The sequence below is a fragment of the Melospiza melodia genome, chromosome W (assembly GCF_035770615.1).
Source record: "Melospiza melodia melodia isolate bMelMel2 chromosome W, bMelMel2.pri, whole genome shotgun sequence".
Taxonomy (NCBI): Eukaryota; Metazoa; Chordata; class Aves; order Passeriformes; family Passerellidae; genus Melospiza; species Melospiza melodia.
In genome coordinates this window covers 2,468,098-2,489,227 of record NC_086225.1, presented here as the reverse complement: position 1 = coordinate 2,489,227, position 21,130 = coordinate 2,468,098, and positions in this window count along the sequence as shown.

The window sequence follows — 21,130 nt, the reverse complement described above, 5'->3', positions numbered from 1 at the left end:
TGGGAAAGCTGCCAAAACTTCTGGGCAACCTGCCCTAGCCTCTTCTTATCAGACCCCTAAGCCTCCTTATCTCACACCCGCACAGCAACTCGCAATGGTGCCTGTATATGCTACACCGCTACGCCAGTTAGCTGAAATGTCTCTAGCAGAGAGAAAAACCCAGCTATCTGCCCCTCCACTTCCCTCCTCTCTGGTCCAGCCGTCTTCCCCCCGCTCCCCTCTGAGATGCTTGAACAGCTTGCAAGGCCGTATCCTCCTTTACCTGACAGTGACAGCAACAGCGAATCAAGTGATGAGTCGCCCACAGTAACACCTGTGTTGGGGCAAGGAGCTCTGGTCCTTTCATCTCCTAAGAGCTCTAGCCTTGCTGCTCCATGGACTTTGCCTCCATGCCAAGTCACTGTGCTTCCTTGACACCCTCAGGAGTTTTGGGAATTTGTTAGGAGGAAAGCAGTTGAAGAAAAGAATTGGGACATCATAGAAAGGTTAGGTGCTCCAGGAGTACCTAAGGAGAACAGTGCCATTGCAAATGTTGCTTGTGATAACCCTATGGCTTTTCCAGTTTTCAAAGCAGCTCCTGGAACAGGACAGAATGACAGTCATCATGTCTTCGCCTGGAGGGTTGTGCAAGACCTCCAATCAAAAGTAGCTCAGTATGGTTTTAATTCCTCAGAGGTAATGCAATTAATACGTGTAATTAATGCAGATTTGCTTGCACCTTATGACATCACTCATCTTGCTACAATTCTATTCCAGCCAGTGGAATATGGTGTATTTCAAGAAACTTGGAGGCGAGTGGCTGAGCACATGGCTTTAACAAATATGCAGTTGCCTCAACACGACCCTCGTCATGCTGTGGGTGTTGATGCCCTAATGGGCTCTGGGCCTTTTGCTAATCCAGATTTACAGGCAAGGTGGGATCCTTCGATTTTGGCACAAGCTCAGCAAATTGGCATGAGTGCCTTAACTAAAACAATGGAAATGGCAGCTCCAAAACAGAAATATGTCACTATACAACAAGGGACAAGAGAACCATTTTTGCAGTTTGCAGAAAAACTTGCTGCCGCTATTGAGAAACAGGTAGATGATGAAACTTTGCGAGACAAATTATGTGTACAATTGGCTAAAGAAAATGCAAACCCAGACTGCAGAAAGATTATTGACACTTTGCCTGGGGAACCCACCTTGTCTGAAATGGTTACTGCTTGCTCGAAAGTTGGTTCAGTTGAGCATAAAATGGCAGCTCTTGCTGCAGTGTTAAGACCTTCAGCGAAGTGTTATAATTTTGGACAACAGGGGCACATAAAGTCACAGTGTACTGTCCGGAAAACAACATTTAGACCAAGTGCAAGCAGTGATGTTGTATGCAATCTTTGTGCTAAATCTGGGCACTATGCTAAACAATGCAGGAGTAAATATCATGCAAATGGTCAGCTATTGCCGGGAAACCCAAAGAGGAGCGCGAAGGGGCACGTGGGGAAACAAATACCCCAACAACCACAACAGCAAATGCGGGCCTTCCCAGCCCTGAAAAGCTATCCATTTGTGAACAATACTCAGGGGCAACAAGCGGGTCCGCAGGGATTGATATACCCACCACTGACACAGTAACCATTTTAACAAAAGAAATATATAAAGTGCCTCTTGATGCCTATGGTCCGATAGGACGGGGATTGAGTGCGTTTTTGATAGGGACATCAAGTACTACACTTAGAGGTATTCATGTGCATCTAGGGCTTATTGATGCTGATAATTTAGGGCAGATTCATGCTATGGTACCCTCCTGTCACTATTCAGAAAGGAACTTGCATTGCTCAGTTTGTACCTTTTGTGAGTTCTGTTCCAAATACAGTGGACCGAAGTCACGGCACAGGAAGCTTTGGATCAACAGGAGTACCTCAAGTGTTTTGGACTGAGAAAGTAACAGAGAGCCGTCCAGAAAAGACATGCACTCTCACCGCCAGTGGATGTCATCCAGGAACTATATCAGTAACAGGCTTGATTGACACTGGAGCAGATGTCACAATACTCTCGCGACTTTGCTGGCCTCAATCGTGGCCTCTCACTCGTGCAAGTTTTGGACTCCTGGGTTTGGGTGGTGCTACAACAGGTGGCCTGTCAGCCATTGTAATTAATGTGAAACATCCTGATGGCTAACAAGCTAACATCAGACCCTATGTTGCCGATGCTCCTCAAAGTTTGTGGGGACAAGATTGTTTATCTCAATGGGGTGTCACAATTACTATGAATTTTTAATGGGGACCACTGTGTTGCAGGGCAATGAACGTCCAGTTGTACCCCTGACATGGTTGACAGATAAGCCTGTCCGGGTTCGCCAGTGGCCCCTGACTACTGAAAAGCTTACTGCCCTGCAAGAATTAGTTACAGAACAATTGCAAGCGGGACACATTGAGGAATCATTCAGTCCCTGCAACACCCCAGTTTTTGTAATGAAAAAGAAATCGGGAAAATGGAGACTTTTACATGATTTGTAGCAGATAAATGCTGTAATGGCAACAATGGGAGCTTTGCAACCAGGCCTTCCTACACCCACGATGATTCCACAGGAATGACAAATAGTTGTCATTGATCTAAAAGATTGTTTCTTCACTATTCCATTGGCTGAGCAGGACATAGAAAAATTTGCTTTTACGGTGCCTTCTATAAATCATGCTGAACCTGATAAAAGATATCAATGGAAGGTACTCCCACAAGGCATGAAAAATTCGCCAACTATTTGTCAATGGTTTGTAGCACAGGCCTTGTCAAAAGTGCAGGACTAATTTAAAAACTGCTACTGCTATCATTACATGAATGAAGGACAGGAATGATTGCATTAAGAATGGGAATTTTGTTGATGGTTGTGATTGTGATTTTGTGTGTCCCCTCTCTGCTTGGGTTTTTGCAAAGGGCGCTGCAAAAATCCATAGCAGCTGTATTTACAGTTAAAAAAAAAAAAAAAGGGGGAATTGTGGAAGGGGCTAGCAGCGGGCCTGTTAGCTAAAGGAGCGAGAAGTAAGAAGAAGAAGAAGCTGATAAGGAGCTTTCTCCAAGGCCGTAACCAAGGAGATTGAGAGAAGGACGATAAGAGCATTCTGCAGCTGGATGAAGCATTTTTAGAAAGTTAGGTGGAGTCAGAGTAACTTTTCACCAATGGCATGATATTGAATTATTGTGGCCAATAACTAAGGTAGAAGAAGGGTAAACAACTGGAAAGTGTATAAAAGATCAGCCATTTTCATTAATAAACTGTTGCCAAGTGTTACCAACTGAGACTGCTTGTGGTCTCTGCTTTATGTCGTGACCGCCTCGACTGCGACAGAGTGGGAGTTATTCACAGATGGAAGCAGCTTCATGGCGAGTGGTTGTGCCTGCAGAGGGATCAAACACAAACAAGGTAAAGTGAATTATAAGATACTAGTGGGATGTAATAAAAGTACAATCCAAAGTCCAAGACAATTTTTATGGGCAACAAGTGATGGTACCTGGACAACACATCTGCCTGTAGACAGGAAAGTAAAGGAAATTACTTTGGGCCTCCCTACTTTATGTCCAATTTGGAAAAAGTCCCCATTTTATGGAAAAAATGAACTTCTGCAGATAAGAACAAGACGAGAAGTTCTAGATAATGAAAATCAAGATGAAACTTGGCAAGAACCCTCTAGTGGAGTGAAATTTGGGTGGGCCCTAGAGTCTTTGTTCAGTCCTATAGCAAACTACCAGATTAGAGAAATATTGTACAAAGTTACAGGTCAGGTAGATAGACTGGCAAGAGTCACCCGGGAAGGATTTAAAGACCTAAACGTGCAATTACAAGCCACCACAGAAATGACTTTACAGAATTGATTTGCCTTAGATTTTTTCTCCTGAAAGAGCATGGAGTGTATGGATTTTTAAAAGGACAAATTGATCATTGCTGCATCCACATCCCAAATGTAACTGCAGATGTAGAATATGATATCAATCAGTTGAAATAAATAAAGTGTGAGTCACAAGAAGAACAAAAGGACTTGACTACGAGCTGGTTAGACAAAATCTTCAAAGGGTTAGGATGGAATGTGAGTTCATGGATTAAGTCTTTCATTGAGAGTTTGATTATCTTACCGATCATGTTCTTAGTAGTTTGGTTAGTTTACAGCATCCTAAAAGGAGAAATACAGAAAAAGACATCCTGGAACTGAAAGATAATGAAGGCACTGACATGAGACAAGAATCTGCATCCATTGTCTTCAGGTCCTCCAGTTCGTGACAGTATTCATGGCAATGTTTATAACAACCCCAGATTTGATAATGAACATCAAGTATAAACTCAGAAGCCAAAGGACTGTATCAAGTGAAAGCATTTACACATTATAGTGAAGTGAAAATACTTTCAAAGGGGGGAAAATAATAGTATAGGGATAAAAAGTTTCTAAACTCATGGAATATTCAGGGGAGTTAGAAAGGAAGGATAGGCCTGGTAGGCCCTGGGAAAATGTTAAGCTGCACCTGTATAATCATTTAATGACTATGATAAATTATATGATTGTTAGATGCGATGATTGCTTGGATATAATTATTGTCTAATAGTAACAAGAATCATGAAAAACAGTGTTGGGGGGTTTGATGGAAATTACAAAATCCATGCTTGGATGAAATCAATGTATACAATAGAACAATGTAAGTTTAATAACTAATATGTAGTTATATAACGATAAGGATATAAAAACATGTTCATCCTGAACCCACGTCGCAGTCAGATTTGGGTCTGTACCCCTGACACCCAGAGCTCTTCAATAAAAGCACCTGCATATAATCATTCCGTGGTTATGTGTTCCTTAACGCTAACAACCTCAGTGGGAATCTGATGCCATCAGTCTTGCCACTTCACTCTCAGGAACTGGATGTCTCGGGCAGGTCCCTTGACTTCGCTCTTTTTGATGGCAAAACTGGCTTCCAGGAGAATCTGGATGAACTTCTTTCTCAAAGACTTCTGTCGCCATGTTCCCCCACACAATGATGTCATTGATGTACTGCAGATGTTCTGGAGCCTCACCCCTTTCCAGTGCAGTCTGGATCAGTCCATGGCAGATGGTGGGACTGTGCTTCCACCCCTGGGGCAGTCAATTCCAGGTGTACTGCATGCCCCTCCTGGTGAAGGCAAACAGAGGCCTGCACTCTGCTGCCAGAGAAATGGAGAAAAATGCATTGACAGTGTCAGTAGTAGCATACCACTTCTCTGCCTTGGACTCCAGCTCATACTGCAGCTCCAGCATGCCCAGCACAGCAGCGCTCAGCTCTGGAATCACTTCATTCAAGGCACGATAGTCCACAGTCACTCTTCATTCTCCATCAGACTTGCGCACAGGCCAGATGGGGCTGTTGAAGGGTGAGTTGGCCTTGCTGACCACCCCTGGACTCTCCGACTCACGGATCATCTTGTCGATGAGAATCATGGCATCTCAATTTGTCCGGTATTGCCAGTGATGCACTGTCGAGGTGGCAATTGGCACTCATTTTTCCTCCACATTCAGGAGCCCAACTACAGAAGGATTTTCTGATAGTCCAGGCAAGATGTTCAATTGCCTAATGCCCTCTGCATCCACATCAGCTGTTCCAAAAAGCCCACCTGAGTCCTTTTGGGTCTTTCTAATAGCCACTCCAGAGGAAGTCTATGCCCAGAATACACAGGGCCTCTGGGCCTGTCACAAAAGGATGTTTCTGTCACTCCTTCCCAGTCAGGCTCACCTTGGGTTCCAACAGGGTCAAGTGCTGGAATCCCCCTGTTACCCTAGAAATAGAAACAGGTTCTTCCCCCACAGGCCATGATGGCATCAGGGTACACTGCACACTAGTATTGACCAACCCTTCATATTTTTGTGGCTCTGATGGGCCAGGCCAAGGGATCCACACAATCCAAAAGACCCCATTTTCCCATGTCTCTTCCTAGCCAGAGGCAGGGCCCCTCTAGACCTGTTTTTCATTCCCTCCCTGGGCATACATACTAGAGGTTCCTTCAAGGGGATCCAACAAATCATACTCCCTTCTGCAATACCTGGCAGCTCGGTCACGGGAGGCTGAAGCTACCTCCTCTTTAGCGGAATCCCCTTGGTTAGTGTTTCCCTCCTTGAGTTCATGCACCCGTGGTGCCAGGACAGAAGTGGGTTTCCCATCCCACCTCCTCATGTCTTCCCCATGGTCACACAGAAAGAACCACAGGTCAGCTCATGGGGTGTACCCTCTCTAGCTGGGAGAAGTCAGGCTCTGATGTTGGGACCTGTGACTTGCTTCCCCCGTCTCCTTCCTCACCTCCCTAATCTCCTCTTTAAACTCCTCTTTGAGGTCCCTAACCACAGCAGAGACATGAGCGTGCATTGGGCCATTGACCATACTCTCATAATACCTGAGCCTGTTGGCTACAGAACCCACTCTCTCTTGGTTGTGCTTGGCGATAATCATTGCAATGAAGGTGGTGTATTGAGATGGTTCTAGATTTGCCAGGTTCCACACCATTTGCCCTGTGCACCTGGCCTTGTCAGGGTCATTATCGTGCTGTCCATCCCTTCCAAAGAGTACCTCTAATACTGCCACTTCTCTCAGGTATTGGATCCCTTCCTCAATGGTCTTCCAGGGCATTCTCTTGATGCCTATTGATTTTTTGCCTTTTTTCTATGTTCTCTGTATTGTTTGCACATATATTTGGAGCTCTATATTTTATTATTCAATTCGTAGCTAGTTTCCCCAATAGTTTTCCATGCCATTTCCTAGGCAGGAAGACAAAACAAATTCCAGAGCTCTAAGCCCCAGGGGGTACAAGGCCCTTATCCTGTCTTGGTTCTTCTTGGGAACCAAGGCCAAAACCAGCTCTTTGAGAAACAATGTACATCTAGTACCAAGGGGGGAGTGCTCCAGAGAGGGGCTTGACCTGAGGGGAATTGCATCACCACTTGTCTTCCTAATTGGTGCTTTTTTATCAATTATGCTAATTTCCTAAAACCTATAAAATCTATTCACCCCTGTGGGGGTGGGCTTTTGTGGACATTCTTTCATACCTGCTCCTGGAGCTCCAATAAAAATCTAGTTTTACATTACCTCCTATATTAATATCTCAATAGCACGTGTTGTTCCATTTCTAGGTTGAAAAAGGCATCACTATGATGGTGATCCTGAATTCTGTCTCTGTGAACAAACCTGTATTTTACACTCATTAAAAGCCACTCTGTATTGGGTTGAGCACTGGCCAAACACCAGTGCACCCGCTAAAATTATTTATTCATTTTCTTCTGTGAGATAAGGATTAGGAGAAAAGGCAAAGCAGGCTCAAAGCTTTAAAGAGTATGAAGAAAAATTTATTAACAGAACTACAAGAAGAATTATAAGAACTAAGTAAACCTTCAGAACACTTTTCTTCCCCCAACCCCTCTTTCCTTCCCACCAACAATATAAAGAGACAAAATCTGTGATTATCAGTTTACTGCTTCTAAAAAATAATCTTTCTTCAGTTCATTTAGGGATAGGAGTCTCTTTCGCCATGCCACAGGAAACAGTTTCCTTGTGGTTTTAAGTTCACACCTAACAGTCTGTCTGGAAAAGAACCCTATTGGCATGGGAAAATCCCTCCCATTCGATTTACAGTTTTTCCCACTACTCTCGAGGGCCATTTTGGTTACTGGGGCATAACTTTAGGGATGAGCCGTTCTAGTATAGAAGCAAAGGTTCTCTTTTTCTATCTCTGGAAGCAAAAGTGGTCTCTTCTTCTATTTCTGTTCAAGTCAGATCACAGTTTTCTTCAACATCTATATTTTCCAGTTCTCTTCTGAGTTGTAAATGAACACTGCATCCCCCATGTGTTTCATGAATTACAGAGAAAATAATCTGGTGTTTTATATTTTCACCTCGTGTTGGAAAAGATTTTTCAATTCTGCAACTGGAGTGTTATAAATGATCAATCGAAAGCCAAATTATCAAAAATGCAAAAAGATTTCTTTATCTTTTTCCGCGACCAAAATACGGTCCTCTAAACCACCACAGCCAAAGAGACAGTGTCAAGCCTGGGATCGGCTCTGGGTGAACTTGGATCCGACCTCTATCGCATCGGACACCCCCTCGTTCACAAGAGCCGCTTCTAGCGGGGGTGATTTATACAGTTTATTATGCCCGAGGTGAAGGAGTCCCAGTTTCTTTTGTAACTCTGCATATTCATAGTTGGTTTGTTCACTGTGCAGAGCTGAACAAAGGCCATTTCCTGGTTGATAGTCAGCATTGATCGTATCCTGGGAAGTCATGTATTCACATATATCTTTCTGGCAACTTCGGCTATCTTGATCGATGTTATCAACAGGGCGATGACTCGGGATAATGGTGATCATCGCGCTAGGTTCGTCTATTCATAAGCTAAATGCCGATTGTTATCTGGCCACCTTCAGGAATTTTGGAGTTTGAATAGACATCCACCTCTCAGGCTGCTTGTGGTCAGAGACTCGTTTGGATTTCACGATCTTTATAAAATACATTCTTTTATAGCATGAATTATTTCTAACATATATTATAGGAGCATCTCCTCCTTTCTTCTGGTCTTCAGCCCCTCCTTCACTGACCTTGGTGTTGTCCTGTTGTTTTCTTTATGTGCCTTCGCCTTTCCTTTTCTCTGACTCAGGAGAAGATTGGTGTTCACAGATTTATTTTTTCTCAGATGAAATTCTGCCACGCTGGAAAATGTTGATCTTGCCAGGGCCCTGCATCAGGGAATTGCATGCTCTGTCTCTTGCTGCTGGTCATGTGATCCCTGCCGAGCAGTGGTGGCTGCATAGTTATTTGCGGCAACGCTGAAAGAGTTAATTTTGCCCAAGCCCTGCATCTGGGAAAATGGCTCACTGTGCTGCTGGCTGCTGTTTTCTGTCCGTTTGTCTGCAGTGCGGCAGATCAGAAGCAGACAGGCAAGCAAATCTCTCACTGGCTGGGCTAGGATGGTGGTGGCCGCTTCGGCCGCATGGCTGTTTTCCGGCCCCGGTTGCTCTGAATTCCAGTTGCGAGGCCACGTCTTGCGCAGACCTGCAGAGCCGCCTCTGGTCTCGGCTGCATGGTGTCTCATGGCGCTGAATGCTTTTTTTCAGTGGCAGGAATTTCAGCCGCCACGCTGGGGTGGGTCCGGCGGGAGCTCGGCCCATCACCATGCTGGGAGCTGCACTGGGGCCATGCTGAGGGCTGTGCCGAGGCTCAGTGGTGGCAAGATTTCAGCAGCTGTGCTGTGGCCCGGCCCGGCCCAGGTAGGCCAGGTGGGGCCCAGCCCAGCCCTGCTGGGAATGGAGGAAGGCCAGGGTGGCCCTTCCTCCTTTGCAGAGAGCATGAAATAAGAGTGGTTTCTTGGTTTCTCATTTCTTAAATATGGTATTCATAGAGGTGGTTCTAGCTTCTCTAAATGGCTAATTGGTGTGTCAATTCTCAAAGCCAGCCAGTGGGGCCAGGCACAGAGGAAGCTGTAATGTTCTTTACAGAGAGAATTACTTCCGTGCCTGATGGTTTTTTCCCTTGACTAAAACTCAAGCCATTTCAAACTGAGAGGAATAGCGGATTTGTCTTTACAAACAAGTTGTGGGTCTGCCGGTAGATAAAAATAGCTCTGGAAGATAAAAGAAACAATGGGAAGGATTCCACAGAGTGATGAATGGAAAATGATATTTGCTTTTACAAATAAACTTTAGGTTTGCTGATAAATGAAATTAGACATTGAGAGATGAAAGAAACAATGAGGAAGAAAAACCCCTAAATTCCATAAGAGTTAAAAATTAAAAGGGAGGGTTATACATTAGAGGGAAATCTTTAGTATCAGGCGTATCGGGGAGTTTGTACCTCTCAAGTACCTCAGCCAATGGGGAGAGAATGAAAATGCGGCCGGGAAATTAGGATATAAAGGAGGCTGCATCCACCAAAAATTTGAGAGATCCCAGGGGAATGCCCCATGGCGTCTCCCTTTATTCGAATAAAGCCAGAAAGGACTCCTCTATCTCCTTTTTGGACATAAACCTCTGGTGTTTGTGGATTACTTTTCCTAGCATGAGTAATTGTATTTAGGCCCAAAAATATCTAGTTCCACTTTAGTTAGGATAAGCATCCAAAGATTCTCTGAAGGATTGTCTTCCTTTAGCACAAAATCTAAAGTACTAGTAGTCTTGCTAGTAGCCCATGCATAACTGTGAAATGCCTATGGAGACTTTGGGCCAGGTATGTGTGGTGTCCCACCCCAAAGGGGAAAGGAGCACCCAAGATTCTTAGATGCTCTTGGTCAAAAGGAAGGACAAAAGTCAGAAGGTCTGCAAAACCTTACAAAATTTTATTAGTAAATTGTACACTTGGCATGGAAATTGGTATGTTGGTCCCTGACCTCCCAGTATAAGCACAGGGCAGTGGGTTTTGAAAAATGAGTGTCCTGGGTTGACTATATGATGGTTTTATCCCCAATTGTCTGTTCTGTTTATGCTGAATAGTAAATTTTGCACCTTTAAGACTTGTTCCAGAGAGTGAAAGGGGCAAAGAAGTAGTGCGCAGCTTGTTTTCACACACTGCACTCACTCCTCCACATTCCTGCTCCTGGACCGTTGTTGTCTGCAGACGGACAGACAGCGGGACAGAGTTCTCATTTGTTTTGGTTAGTTTTAGCTAGCTGAGGAGAAGAAGTTCCCTGGATTGTGGTGCTTTTCCCCCTTTTCTTTGGACCTGTTTAAACCTGCTCTGGACTGAACACCCGGAAGAGCACTGGCAGCTTGCACCTGTGGCCCACTGGGCTGGGCCTGGGCTGAGGCATTTCCAGCACTGGAGGGACTGATGAGAGACTGAGTGAGCCAAGCTGCAACCCAGGGAGGGGACTTTTTTGACTTTGTAATCTCTTTTGGAGAAGCAAGAGGTTTTATTGTTTAATAAACATTTTTTCCACTTTTCTCCAAGGAGGTATTTTCTCCTGAGCTGGTTGGGGGAGGGGCCAATTGAATCTGCTTTTCTAGAGGAACCCCTTTTGAGGGTTCTCTCCCAAATTTGCCCTGAACCAGGACAAGGCGTATAGGGAAGAAAGAGAGAAATGAATTAAAGAGGAGGAGAGAGAAAGAAAGGAAGAGACAAAAATACATCACCAGTCCTGGCTCCAGCATCGATCCAGCTGATGGGATGTCCAGGCTCCTGGAGGCACATGGACTTTGTGGGGGTTCCTTTTCATAGTTAAGTTTTTCCTGTCCTGAAGGTAAGATTCTCGCTTTCTATGCAATATCGCTAACATGTGCAGTCCATTCTTCTAGACCTTTCTGTAAATGGGTCAGAGGGCTTTGGGGGTCTTTGGTGGTTTGATCTCCCCCTACAGTCCATGCTCACTTCTCGACCTCACTCCTGTGCTTGTGCTGTACTGTGTTGTGCTCATCTCCAGTGTTGTGGTGTGCAGTAATGTCCCATTTTAGACTTCCAGGTCACTTCCCCAGGTGCGCCTATACCTCTCTCCCTTCCCCCTTGCCCCCATGCTGAGTGAGTCCTGTCAATCAGGCTTAACATTCCAGCAAGGCGTCGTGTGGTTGGTCAAGTTCAAAGGATGCCCCTCAGGCCCAGGGGTCATTGGCCTGTCTGGGTGTCATCTTCCCCTGAGACCCTGCCCCTCTCACCTGGTTGGTGGCTCACCTGTACCTCCCCTCCCCCTGTCCCTGAGCTTAAAAGGTGAATCAGACCATGCGGCCGAGATTCTGTTGGAGCAGTTGCTCACGTTCAGACCTCTGTAACCATGGAATAAACCTCTGGACATTAAACCCTCCAGCAGAATCCATCCTTTTTCTCTTCACCATCGCTTGAAGCTCTCCTCCTGAGGTAAACGGGGTTCCTTACAAGCCTGGACTTGTTCAGTGCCCAGCTGCAATCTCCAGCAAGCCAAGGTATCTCTGGGGTGATACACCGCAGTTGCTGCCCTTGGCCCAGCAGCAAGGGTCAGAGTGGCCCAGGCACAATATAACTGGTAATATTGGGAACCTTATTCCAATACTCCAGGAGCCAGAAAAAGGATGTTTGTCCCAGAAAAGTGATGCCGTACCTCCACATGGCCCTTTCTCCAACCACATCCTGTTCGTTCTCACAGTGTGTTATTGCCAACAATCCTTGGTTTTCTCCACAGCCATCCAGCTATCAGTGTCTGAGACATACACATTAATCCCCTTATCTTCTAGGCTTCTACAGTATACAGGCACCAAACTTCCAATAGTGTGACTATCTGTTGTCATCAAAAGTGATTGAACTGATTGTGTCCATTCCTCATACAAATAGTAGAATCACATTGAAGTCATATGTCAAAACACACTAAATAAATAAAAGAAGGAAGCAGACTACTGAAAAACACCTGCAAAATAACTTTGGTGTTTCAATGCTACATATATGTGCATGATGCAAGTCTTTTATATAGGAAGCTATGAAATCTAGTAGCTATACTCTGATCCTAGACCTTGGTTCTCTGAGGACAAGAGGTTTGAAGTAAGAGAATTCAATCTAATTTGGCAAAAAAATAAAAGGCTGTTGTCATTGGCTTCCCACAGAATGTCATCATATCCCAGACTTGAGAAGTACTAGATCTTCTCTGTATGGGATGGAAGGTACTAAAATTCTTATCAGCTGTGCTCTCTACTGTAGAACTTTATTGAAAAATATTTCCCAGTTTCAGGTAACATTAAAATAAAGCACTGGATGACAAAAGTTTATAATATACTTAGCATCTTCTGTAAAAGCATGGATTCTACTTAATAATTCAGTCTAAATTTTTTTTAAATTGTAATCACTAGTCCAGGAAAAGAACTGTTCAGTGATACAAGAATTTACTTATCCATAGAGCATTCATATTTCATAAACTGATGGGCAATGTCAGTGACCAAGATAAGAAATAGATGATACCAGAAATTGTTTTTATGTATCAGTAGCTGATGTGCTTCTGCATGAGTGAGTGTAAAATTAAATATTCAAGTGAGAAGTCAATTGCATTATTTTGCTCAAAATATGACTTGGCTGAGAAGAAAAACTAGGTCCTATTGCTATACTGGGTAAAAAACCCTTGATAATTATCTACATAAGAGCAAAAACTCATCCCCCTGTATGAATTTGTGGGAAATTCAGGACTCCTGGACAACTAACCAATATGATTAAGCAGAAGCCATTTATTGTTTACCTTATGCATTTATTTATGCATTCTAACTCTACTACACATGCTGATCACACATTTTTTATTGGTGCCTTAGCTTGTCCACGCGTTTTGCATGCACTTCTCAAAATATGTGATTGGTTACAGTCCAGGTGGCTCACAGTTCTCTGTTATCTCTTTCTTGTGGTCTTGGAATTCAGTTTCTTAGCTTCTTCTTTCTTATTTTAGCACAGTTTATGTCTTAGTAACCTTGATGAATTCCAGAGGGCCCTGAGAAAATTCTGATAAGAACAGTTACAAGCAAAATGGCTGGTACACACTGTAGTCCAAGTTGTTCAAATACATTGCTACAGAATTAACATAATACCCTGAGCATTCCCCATTCATCTTGAATTTATGTGAACTATAAGCCTTGATGCCTTAAGATTTTAGCTTTTATATTTTTCAAATCCTATACTGCATTAGTGCATAGCTCTAAACTCCATATTAAGTGCAGTTAATTATCTTCATGTTTTGGTTAGACAAAACAATCCCTCTGGTCCTGTGATCCAAGGACACCCTACAGCCTTAGCCCCCCAAAAATATAAACAAAAGTGAATTGGGGAGGAGCAAACTGGGGGAATATGACTTCATTACCTGAAGCTGTAATTGAAGAATTAACGCCTGATATGCAAATAGACCAAACTTATATCTGTCTGAAAAACTTGTGACTGTCGTCCATCTTGGATGTAGTCTCTGGGAGGCTTTTGACTGCCCAAGGTGTATCTACGGAAGGTCTTTAATAAATACCCACTTTATTCTCTTGACTCAGTCTAGCCTCTGTTCTAGGTAGCCACTCCAAGGCATCAGGCTCAAAGTAATACATGTGCTGATGTGAATACATTCCAACTCACACAAATTTTTCAGTCATAGAGTTCATTACAAATGTTGACTATGATTTTTGTAATTGCTCACAGCATGCCAAAATTGAAAAAATAATCCTTATTCTCATTTGCTTACTAGACTCAAACATTGTTGGGAGAAGAAACAATCAATCATAGAATCATTAAAGTGTTGGGGAGGATGGAACAGGAAAGCCTTATAAATATGATTGCCTGGGAAAAGATTTTGAGAATATAGAAACTATAAGTGAGATTGAAATGAAAGCAAGTTTTGAGATCCCTTAGTTACTGAACAACTGGAAAACAATGGTGTGGCCAGCCAAAGGTAATCCCCTCTTGATGAGACAATACCCTCTGCAAGCAGGCAGGTCCAAGGGTCAGAGCAGACCCTGCAGCTCGGCAGATAGGGCCCAAAGAGTAAGATTTAGGGTTTAAAATGTAACACAGTATGGTAATGTAGTGATTCTTATAGGTTGTATGGAAATGTTATAGGATATGCATGCTGTAGTAGATTGGTTGATGAGAATCTGAATATTCAACACTGAAGATGATTTATTGTATTGTAACGGGAACTTCGCTCTCTCTTCTCCTCTCTTTTCGTGCTCTCTTCCTCTTCTCTTTTCGCGCTCACCTCTGCACTTCTTCACCCCCTCCTTTCTACGTGCTCTCCACTCTTAAACCTTTGCCGTTAACTCTCTTACACTTTAAGCCTCTCTTCTCTCGGGCCTGCTCTGAGCTGCGGCTGGCAGCTCCCAGCAGGGCCCTGCACCCACGCCCTTTGCAATAAACCAATAGTTCCACGACTTGGCTGCAGAGATCTCTCGTCTCCATCCGTCCCGACCGTGCATGACCCCCGTCACTCCCACAGACGCTCCTACAGACTGTCTTACAATTAAGGTTGAAAAAGACCTTTAGGATCATCAATTCAAACCATTAATCCAGCACCATCACTAAGTTAACCACTAAACCATGTCCGCAAGTGCCATATCCATGTTTTTTTTAACACTTCCAGGGACAGTGACTCTATCACTTCCCTGAACAGTCTGTTCCAATGCTTTACAACCTTTTCAGGAAAGAAATTTTTCCTAATATCTAATCTAAACATTCCCTAATGTTTAATCAGGTAAAGTAAAATAATGACCCTATCAGTATTATGGGGACCACTGATAAGAAGTGACAGCTACCCCACCTCCAGCTTCCAGCAGAAGTCCTGCCCCTTGCAGGCAACCACATGCTTCATTCTCTCTTGGAAGTCACTCCCATCTTCCATTCATGTGCTCTGTTGTGATTGGCTGACCGGACCAGCTGCCTCTTCCAATTTACTCAGAAGTATATCAGACCAGGAAGCCCCGTCCCCTATATATATAGGGAACCTCCATTATGTTTCAGCCATCATTTCGTGGCAGGGAGCTGCCATTTTGTTAACTGTCATAAACCCCATGTTTTCAAACTACCCTGTGATTGGCTGACAGACATTTCCTGACATGGTCATACCCATGTGTTCCAAGACACCCCTGTGATTGGCTGGCTGGACCACCCACCCACTTCCTGTTTACCCAGAAGGATATTAAAGCAGGAAGTTGGGGAGTTACACAGGAAGCCACCACTGCAGAAGGCTGCAGCAGCAAGAATGCTGAGAAATGGTGTCCTGAGGTGACTTTATGATGCTGAGTTGTATCCCCATTTGTCTGTTTGTCAGCACAATGGGCCCCCAGCTGGGTAATAATTGACATAGACTCCATGTATTCACAGAAGGCTGATAACAATCTTTATTAAGAAACTCATATTTTCATACCCTAGTTCGCTACAGGTGAACCTAATTGCTCCTCCAATCAAAACACCATCACCATTGGCTAATTAAGAAACCACCCTTTGGTAGACAAATCTCCATATCACATTCCAGATGTTCACAATACCAGGTACAGCAAGTAAAGGTAAGAATTATTTCTCATTCTGTTCTCTGATCTTTTCACAGCCTTTCCCAGAACGATGCCTGGGAAAGTCGTTTCTCTCTGTGGCCAGAGAGTTGCTGCCACATCTGTTTAGCCCAGAAATAAGTTTTGCACCTTTAAAACTAAATCTGAAAGTGAAGAGGGAGAGAAGCAGAAGTGATAAAATGTCTGAAGTGGTTATGTTCAAAAGCATAGAGATAAGAGCTTTAAAATTTTTCTCCTGCAGACTGTGTTGTCTACAGCACAGCCAGTGAGAGAGAGTTGTCCTTTGCTTTTTAGTTAGTGTTTTTTTAGCTAGCTGAGGCAGAGAAGTTCCCCAGACTGTGGCTTTTCTTTTTCTTAGAACTGATTGGCCCTGCTCTGGACTGAAAACCCAGAAAAACACCAAGAGCTCACACCTGTAGCTCACCGTGTAATGGGTTAAAACTTTAAGTTTGTTCATCAAAAGCTGACAAAGTTATTCCAGTAAGACTGTTGCACCACCTCTAGTTTGTTTAAGTAAATTTCCAGACTTTAAAGGATAAGGAAGGTGAAACCAAAAGACAATAGGTTTCACAAACATTTGTTTATCTGTTTAGTAAACTGTTAAGATGGGTGGGGGGTTTGCTATGATTGATAACACAGTATCAGCTTATCCGCTCAGTAAACCTAGGATTCCAGGAACTCAGCAGATTGAGCCTAAAAATTCCAGGAATCAGACAAAGGAAAATGACCAACCTTCATCTTCAGACCCCGGGAGGTGGACTATGACCACCTAAACACAAAAGAAGAATACGCAGAGTACTACACATCAACCCGGAAGAAGGACTGTATAAGAACTCCACGGAAAATCAGAAGAGTGCGGCAGTGTTAGAGCGGGGACTCTCCTGTCGCCCAGCACGCCCGGGGCTGTTGTAGTGTGTTGTTAAGTTTTTTGTATTGCTCCCCCATTTTATGTATTGTTCCCCCCTTTCCAATGTAAAATGGTTCTGCCCTCCCCAGTTTTCCCGCCATAGCCCTCCTGACAGTTTTGTTGCTATGGTTACCCCTGCCCCTGGTTTTGTCAGTCAGTTAAGTTATGTGATTTCTCCTCCCTCATTTCTCCTTATAAGTGAACTTTTTCTCCTCCCTGGGCCCAGTCAATCGCCCCCCACTCCTCCTAACTTTCCAGAATCTTCTCCTCTCTGGGGGTTGTGGTTGGCTGTGGTCCCAGGGTCCCTCCTTTACTTTGTATGTATTGGTTTCCCCTTTATGTCAATTAAGTTCATCCCTCCACCCTTCATGATTGGTTTAATGTAAATCCCTCCTTTGCACACCCACCCCCTTTATAACCTCGTGTCATTCCCATTTCTTGGTCTCTCCCTGGGGTTCTCCCTTCGGTTCATTTCCCTGTGGACTCCTTGGAGGTCATCCTGACTTCTTCAATAAACCGGATTTAACCCCACCAAGAGTCCAGCTCCTTCTTTCGCAGTTGCCTAGGCGGTGAGACCAGTCCGTAGTGTGAGCACAGCCCGAGGCCCTCAGACGCCAAGGGGTGCTCGCACTGAATTGCAGCAGGGTGTCGGCCTGCCCACTGCTAGCCAGACACTGACCATCCCAGGCCAGATACACCCTCGCCGCACGGGGCGCTGACTTTGCCTATTATCGCTTGCTCTATCAATTAATAAATTTCATTTTATTTGGACTTATTAGTCGGTGATTCATTCCCCACCGCAACTAACCTATAATAACCGGGTCCCGGGATATGGCATTTTCCAGTGCAGGAGGGACTGATAAGAGACTGACCAAACTGTGCCATACCCCACAAACAAGACTTTCTGAATTTGCCATCTCTTCAGAACAGCGAGAGGTTTTATTGTTTAATTTTATTCATTTTTTCATGCTTGTGAGTACTTTGCTTGTTAAATAGTTTTTTCCATTTTTTTTCCAAAGAAATCTTTTCCATCTGCTCTCTAGAGGAACCCCTTGGGAAGTTTCCTCCCAAATTTACCCTAAACCAAGACAAATGGGGAAAAAAGCTAATTACACAGGATCCAAAAACAGGAAAGGTGTCCCATTTGTCAAGTGTGTAAACCTTGAGAGAAAAAGAACAAACTGTCAAGCTGATGGATTTTTTACAGGTCTGAAACTGGTTTTGAGTGAACTGCTGAACATAGTTTCTCACACTAAAGTGTATAAGTACTGTCTTAACTTTGCAATAAAACAGATTCCCTTGCTTTCAGTTTGTGTCTCTCACATTCATATGCTACAGGAAGCCCCCTCCACCTAAATACACAGGGTATGCCATGATGTTTCAGCCACCATTTTATGGCAGGTAGGCACCATTTTTGACAATGTCATGCCCCATGTATTTTCATAGTGCCTAGTAATTGGCTGCTAAGACTATCTGCCCCTACCAGTGTACCCAGAAGTACATCAGAAAAATGAGTTGTTAAAAACCGAAGATCATGGACAAAGACTAACGAGTTAAAGTTAGAAAGTGGTATGTTTATTACACTGGCAGGCAGCATGGAGGTCTCTCCAAAAGGCGTGACCACGCTGTACAAGGTTCTTTACCTTCTATTTCCCGAGATCTTACATACAATACATATGCATAACCCCAGCACCTCCCATCCCCACTCTGTATTAAAATTAGGTTATTAGTCCCTCACACGTGCACAATTCTTCTCTTGAATTGGGTTGGTGGTCTCAAATTGGGTCAGTGGTCTGTATCCTTTGAATCGGAAGCATTGGGATCACAGGTACAGCTGTGGGGACAAGCAGTGGGCGTGCCCTCACCGTGGGAACCCGGGGAGGGGGTGGAGACACCATGGGAACAGGGCGCAGGAACAGGGGGTTGGCAGGGGGCGGGGATACTGTGGGAACAGGGGGCGGGCAAGGGGGTAGGCAGGGGGCAGGGATGCCTGGTGACATCACCTTGACAGACACCTCCTGCGGGGGATAGAGGGGCGGAGATGAGGGTACAGCAGATAGGGTGGGGGGAGGGAAAGTGTCACGAGGATCAGGAGGGGTGAGGGATGGGGAAGGAATTTTGGGATGCTTAGGGGAATCATGGGAAGAAGGAGACCAGGTATGGCATGGTGCCACATAGCATTCTCCATTTTCTTGGCTCCCTGGGGACTAGGAGCCATTTTGAGGGTCACTGCTCTGTGAAAAGCTAACACGTGCTCTGGGTTTCAGAGCAGGGGACACAGGGGTTTGGGAAAGGTTCCACAAGGTCTGGCCAGGAAGTTGTGGACAAAGGAACTCAGGCATTTTAATGTGCTCAGGGAGCCAGCTTCCCTGGGCATGAGCAGAGTCTGCTCTCTTTAAAATACTGAGTTTTGGGGTACAGGGTTCAGAGCTGGGGAGGGAGAAACAGGAAGAGCAGAGGTACATTCTTTGTTATTTGACTTTTTCTCCACTTTCCTTTGTTTGAGTAAGGCTGCTCAAACGTGTAAGCTCCAGAGCAGGAATTTAGCTGAGGACGTATTCCCAGACTTTCCCAAGGTTATCAATTCATGCCCTACTTTGTCCCAGAATTGAATATTGAGAACTTCTTCAGGAGAAATTTGTGGGAAGTGTAGAAAAAGCCACCTTATAAACCGTTTCAATTTTTCTTTAGAGAACGTTACATTTCCACTAACTAAAATTCGAACAATCTGATAATACACTCCTTTTGGTGCTGTGCTTAACTGAGAGACCATTTTGGATATAAAAGGCACAGTACAATCTCCCGCCAACCAAAAACAAAACCAAATCAGCTACCGATTTCGAAACACCGTGGTTAAGAAGCGAAAACATGCTGATCTTTAGCCCTTCACAATGCAGCTGCTTGTACTGCTTTTAAATGTGTCACCGGCAGTGGCACGGAATCGGAACTCGCCATTGCTGCGCCGGGGGATAGACAGAGTCCCCCCCCGCACTGCGCGGCAAACCCAAAACCGGAGCCACCCCACACCACGAAAGCGCCCCCGCGCCACGCTGCAACCTGAGCCGTGCAAGCTGCGCCGCTCCACCCCCCCCCCCCCCCCCAAGAGAGACAGAAAGCCAAGCTGGTGCCGCGCCGCCGCACAGGGGAGGGGCAGGGCGAGTCCTCTGAGCCAGCACCGCGGTGTGAGCCCGCCAGCGCAAGTTCTAAAAGCGGCAGAGCCACACCGCTGTGGGCTATGTCTAAGGCACTATCGCTCCCTCTCCGCGGGGCTGCACAGCCTTTTATGTGCTCTGAATAAGAGCAAAAAGGAACAGATATCTCAGCAGAGACTGTATTTGAGCTTCTACCCCTTATGGAGCAGATATACTCACCCCAAGTCGATGCTGTTGGTGGCGTGGTCTGGCAGGGTCTTCTCTTCACCTGAATAGGACTCCTTCAGGGCAAGAGGGGCTACCCTATTCTCCTCTGGAAAATTGCTCACCAAAAAGGAGCTGCACTTTCCAGAGGCGCAGAACGTCCTCAAGGCTTCTGTGGGATAAGTCCTAAAGTCTCTGCTGGAGAGCTATGCTGTCAAAGCTCTGCCAGTGGGCGCTAAGCTGCCTTAAAGTCTTTCTGAGGTTCTGGGAGCTCTGGAGTGTCTTCTCGGGGCTGCATGATTGAGCAGCTGCACGTTGGGCGCCAATATACTGGAATTAGATACCAATATAGCCGGATGGAACATGCCTGGGCTTGTCTGGCCCTTGCTGCTTGACCAAAGGCGGCAGCTGTGGTGGTTTCACCTCAGAGACACCTTTGGCTAGCTGGATATTGCAGCTGGGCGCTTGGGACAAGTCCAGGCATGCAGGAGCTCAGGTTTACCTCTGGTGGAGAAGCTTCAAGGTGAGGTGAAGGAAAGGAGTCAAGTTCTGCTAGAGGGTTTTGATCCAGAGCTTTATTCCTGGCACGCAGGCCTCTGAATCCAGCAACAGCTCTTAACAGAACTCCCGAACTGCATGGTTGCTGTGTCTTTGTTGCCTTCTAGATCAAGGCAGGCGACCTGGTTCTGAGGTACAGCTCGACAGCCCACTCTCCAGGGCCGTTCGGGCCAATGACATACGCAGACACCAATGTGGTGGACGGTCAAAAGGCGTTTATTACTTCTTCTCATGGGGTCTTATAGTCTTAGGGGTCTCTACGTCAAAAGGGGGTTTGTCCTTCTTACCTATGGTTAGTAGGGAATGGAAAAGTACTGGGTAAGGAGTGGAAAGTTACTGGCTTCAGTGGGGCAACATTCCTA